Source organism: Petaurus breviceps, unplaced genomic scaffold, assembly GCF_028583685.1.
Source record: "Petaurus breviceps papuanus isolate PSGF00001 unplaced genomic scaffold, PetGlider_PUasm1.0 91133, whole genome shotgun sequence".
Taxonomy (NCBI): Eukaryota; Metazoa; Chordata; class Mammalia; order Diprotodontia; family Petauridae; genus Petaurus; species Petaurus breviceps.
Window position 1 is genome coordinate 66,594,112 of NW_027187419.1, and position 5,392 is coordinate 66,599,503.

Sequence of the window (5,392 nt, forward strand, 5' to 3'; positions counted from 1 at the left end):
ACTGTCCAGCTGCTCCTTGTTGCCCAATCAATCAACACATATTTATGTGGTCAGCATTGTACTAAGCCCTGAGATACAAGTACTAAGAATGAAAAAAATCACTACTCTCAAAGAGTTTACCTTCTAATGGAGGAGACAAGTACATTAAAAAATACAATTCATTTTTCTCATTACATGTAAATAAAAATGTTTAATATTCATTTTTTAGAAAATTTGAGTTCCACATTCTTCTCCTTTCTCACTGTCCTCCACCCTCCTTGAAAAGGGAAGCAATTTTATAAAGATTGTAGGTGTGCAGTCTAGTGTGCATACAAAATACATGCAGAATAAATAAAAAATGAATAAATATAAGCATGTGAAAAGTAATTAATACAAGGTAGTTTGGTAAGAAGGGCATTAGTAGCTAGAAGGTAAGAGACCATGAAAGTCTTGATGCAGAAAAAAGATGACTTCATCTTAAAGGAAGATACCATGAGGCAGAGGTAAGGAGAAAGTGCATCCTGGACATGCGGGATGGCCATTGGAAAGGTATGGAAAAAGAAGATGAAATGTCATGTGTGAGGAACAGAGGAAAGGTCAATTTGGCTGGGTCATAGAGTTTGTTGTTCAGTTGTTTCAGTCATATCTGATTCTTCATGTCTCCATTTGGGATTTTCTTGTCAAAGATACTGGAGCAGTTTGTCATTTCCTTCTCCAACTCATTTATATATGAGGAAACCAAGGCAAACAAGGTTAAGTGACTTGCCCAGGGTAATGCAATTACTAAGTATCTGAGACCAGATTTGAACTCGGGAAGATATTTTTCTGATTCCAAGTCCAGTGCTCTATCCATTGAACCACCTAGCTGCCAGGATCATAGAATATAAGGACTAATGCCCAATGAGGTTGGAAAGATAGGATTAGACTAGGTGGTGAAGCTAAATTGAGGTTATATTTTATCCTAGTGACAATAGAAATCCATTGGAGTTATTTGAAGAATGATGGTCACACTTTTGGTTTTTTTTTTTTATTTAAATATCTTTATTTTCTTGTTTTAAAAAAGAATGGACTAATCGGATACATACACTACACCAAAAATTATATTGGAAGAATTTAGACCCATTTTAATGGTCAACCTGTACTAAAAGAAAGCAAGTATGTGGCTAGAATAGATATGATTCATTACGGATACTAGAATGCTTTCCTTGAATTAATTACACATGCTAAAAGTCTTCAAGAGTGAGTCACAGTTAAGACAGTTGATAGAAATGTGTCCAACATGCCCAGTGGAAAAGCACAAAAAGATTCTTGTTCTTGACTTGTAGTGAACTGTGCCTCTATCTCCCACAAGGACAGATCACACATAAACACAGGAAGCTGTGGTTTAACACTGGAATCTGGTAGAAAACTTGGGAGATACTGGTATGGTCAAGGGCTGCTTGCTGGGCTTCACTTCCACACCCTGGTATCTGCGGATAGGGTTCGCCTTGTGTACCAATTCTTGGCGCAGCTTTGCTAGTTCTTCCTTCTTCTGCTCCTCTTCCTACTGCCTGGCCTTCTCAAGCTTCTGGGCCTTCTGTGCTTCAACCTCAGCCATCTGCTTCTCAAATTCCTGCCGTTCTCTGGCTCTCCTTTCTGTTGCCAGCTGAAAAGGTTCCTGAACTATGGAACCAGAAAGGTCCTCTGATGTTGTTTTTTTTTCTTTTTGGGGAACAAAGGGCTCCTGATGGATGACGGTGTTTGGATGAGCTTTGAAGCAAGCTGCTTCTTTCTGCTGCTTTAAATCTTCTTCAAGCTGCTGCTTCCATGTCTGAGCCTTAAGAGCTCCTATCTCATCTGTCTGCAGGTGGAAAGGTTCAAGCTGTGTTACAGTCTTCACTTTCTTCTCTGGCAGGCTAAGGGCGTCAAACTGAGGCAGAGGCTGTGCCTTGAATTTAGGCACCTGATCCTCTATTTTTTGCAGCTCTTTTACTTTCTTCTCCTTTTGTAATTGCCGCTCTTTGTCCCGGGAATCAAAGGAGAAGGGGCAAACCTCTACAGTTCTCTGTTCTGGGATTCTCGGCTTAAAGGGCACCCCATAGTGTGGCATGGAGTTAGATTTGATCTTTACTGGTTCTTCTTCCTCCTCTTCTCAGGGGAATACACAGACTCTGTTCTTCAGGGCAAAGGCAGGAGATCTGGGGACTGTGGTAGGGAGCGTCTTCTTCTCTGGAATACCCACAACATCTTCCAAGATCCTGGTGGGACAAGGCCTAGAATGAAACTCAAAGTGATCTTCTTCCGTCTTCTTCTTTGCCACTCGATCCTGTATCCTTTTCTCAATTTCCAGGTCAAAACCAATTGCTTGAGTGGGTGGCTTCACAGGAGGTTTCTTTGGCAAAATGGGCCCACTTTCAAGGATTCTGGAGTCAAGCTCCCATGCTTTGAATTTGTATTGTTGAATTTTCTCAAGTTCCTCTGCTTCCAACTCAGCTGTGCTCTTGCACGTTACAGGCCTTGTGCGTTGTTTAGTTCTAAATACAGGAGTCTGTGGGTTTGTTATCTTGAGCACCAAGGGTTTGGAAGGTAACAGACCCTCATCATTCTTCTTGCTCCTCAGGTGGTACCTACTGGGTGTGCGTTTATGGAAAGCCTCAACTTGTTGTGCAAGAGGGACATAAGTAGAGGCTGTTTCTTCAAAAGGTCTTTTCTTCCCTTGTGACAAATTGAAGGGCTTGGTGATGGTAGGCCCCTTGCTTACTTGGGCCAGAAATGGAGGATGCTTCCGAAGTTCAGATGTAAAATTCACCTCTTTGTATTCTTCCTGGCTCTTTGGGTACTGTTTGATCCTATCATCGGTGTGGAAGTGGAAGTCAACTGACTTGGTTACCTGGCTGACTGTTTTCTTCAGAGGCTGCCCTGCGAGAGCTATCTTCAAGGACTCTTTGTTCTTCTTCCGCATCTCTACCACCTTCTGCTGCATCCTAAGTCTCTTCTCCAACTCTTGCTCCTCTGTGCTTTTGAGAACCTTCTTCCTTATGGGTGGTGTGCAAGACACAGCTACTTGGCCTGCGGGCCATCCCAGGGAAGGCTCATTCTTCTGGGCACCATTTTTGGAAGCGCTATTTTCCATAGACTTACTTTTGCCCTCAGTGACTTTCATTTTCTTGGAGGGTGGCATTTCATCACTGACCACAGGAACAAGGTGTCTTTCTTCTTGCTTTCTGAGCTGATGTTTCTGCCTTTGTTCTGATTTTTTCTGAGCAGACAAGCTCCTTGTCACCCTTTGGGACCAGGCTGGAATAAGGGATCCCAACAAAGGGGCATTTTTTGATGTAGTTTCCTGGAAGCCTGGTGAGTTGCAAGCATTTGATGAAGCACATTCTTCTGATGGATTCTCTATTTCCATGTAAGTGTTGCCAACTGATCTCAGAGGCATGACAACTGCTTGGGGTACATGGGTCTTTCTCAAAGGTGTCTTCCTGTAGGAGGGCCCTGGTGCTTCATCATCTTCAGGAGGCTTATTCTCCTAACTGGCCCTCTCCTCAAACCAGGAGTCCACATTACGAGTATCTTCATTATGCAAAGATGTGAAATTGATGAAGGCTGTTGGAGCATCAAAGGTATAAGAGGCTCTGCTCTGGAACATTGCCTCTGCCACATCTTTGTTCAGAAGCAAATCCCTCTAGCTGGTGCAACCACTGTCTCCAGTCCGTACAACTAGTGCTATACTCCTCCAGCTGCAGCAACTCAACTCGGTCCACACTTTTGTTTTAAGGCAGCAGAGTGTAGGAGACACCAGAGAGGTTGTTGTTCATCTTTCATTTTTGAAGAGCCTCAATGACATCTTGGGGGTGATGCCTTGACTCATGTGTGAACTGGATTTAAGTGAGGCAGAATTGCACAAAGTCGTCAGCCTTGCTCTCTTCTGCAGTCATTGAGGTCCAGTAGCAAGACAAAAATCAAGCAATGGCCCAGAATGCAGTTGATGATATTGATGTCTTCAATGTCTGGCCAAGCTCTAAATGCTCCATAATGCTTGCTTCAGCTGCCTTTATGGTCTTTGGAATGAATTACTCTCATCTGTGCTCTCCACCAGGAGAAGTATTCATATGCTTGGAGTAGACATCCTCCTAACTCGTAGATGGGTTTGAGGCCTATTGGTTACTCTCAACCTAATTTAGCCCATCTGCTAAGACAGTTTTATCAGGGGGTGGATATTTCTTGTAGCCACAGGTGAGAGTTCAGTGCCAGAAGCTGCCCTGAGAATGTCTTGACAAGCCGTAATGCCAGAGGTGCTAGGCCTCCCTGAACACCTTATACATCCCACCAGAGAGGTCAAGATTAGACAGAGAGAACAATTAAGAAGCTACTGAAAAAGTCCAAGCGAGAGGTAATGAGGGTCTAAACTAGGGTGGAGGCTGTTATTGGGGAGAAAGGGATGGGGATGTATGTAAGAGATGTGGAGACAGTAACAAGCAAATTATACAGCTAAAGTAAGAAGCAGAGGAAGACAGCAAGGTTTCAAATCTGGATGACCAGGTGGTACCCTTGACAGTCATAAGGAAGGCTTTGAGGAGTTATAGGTAGTTAGGGAAAGATAATGAATTCTGCTTTGACCAACAGTGAACTGCTGGGAAATCCATTTTGAAATGGCTAGTAATACAGAGCAGGTCTCAAATACGGGTGTGAGAGTCATCTGCAAAGAGACAACAATTCAATCCATGTTAGCTGATAAGATCACCAAGAGAAGAAGGGAAGATAGTTCAGGACGATCATTGGGGTGGATCTTCAGTTCAGAAGCATGACCAAGATGATGATCCAGCAGAGGAGACAGAGGAGTGGTCAGACAATGAGAAGGAAATCCTGGAGTGGAGTGTTTTAAAAACTCAGAGAGAAGAGAGAAAAGAAAAGAGTGGTAAACACTGTGCAGGTAAGGAGTGGAGGAAGGAGCTTCTCTTATAAAAGGTAGCTCAACAACCCTCAGAGACCAGTATTTCTGGTGGTATCTTCAAACGCAAATTTAACTTGATTACATACACAGAGTGCACAGAGTTTCAATGGAGAAACCAAGATAAAGTGACTTGCCTAGTGAATTGGTGGTAAAATGGGATATAAAACCTACTCTTTCTTGATTTTCCTATCTGCCTCACAGAGTCATAAGTAAGTCACTTTACTGGACAATTTTGAGCTTTTATTATCAGTAGTCCTAAAAATTCCCAGCTTCACTATGCATGATTGTTTATAAGAAAGTCTTCTCAATTTTATTCTGGCATGAAAGAGAATCATCAGATCATAAGATCCTCAGGGTGGGGAAGCACAAAAAGTTACAGAAAACAACTATAAAGTGGTCAAGAAAAAAAATTCTGTATGAACTATTTAGAAAGAAATGCATTTGACATTAAGCAAATAAGTGTTCATCTTTATTTTTAAG

General features: G+C 42.4%; 2 pseudogenes; both read right to left on the reverse strand.

Moving 5' to 3' along the window:
• Positions 1 to 990: 990 nt before the first annotated feature.
• LOC138154886 (targeting protein for Xklp2 pseudogene) lies at positions 991 to 2,068 on the reverse strand (annotated as a pseudogene).
• Positions 991 to 3,607, reverse strand: LOC138154885 (targeting protein for Xklp2 pseudogene; annotated as a pseudogene).
• Between the last annotated feature and the right edge of the window lie 1,785 nt (positions 3,608 to 5,392).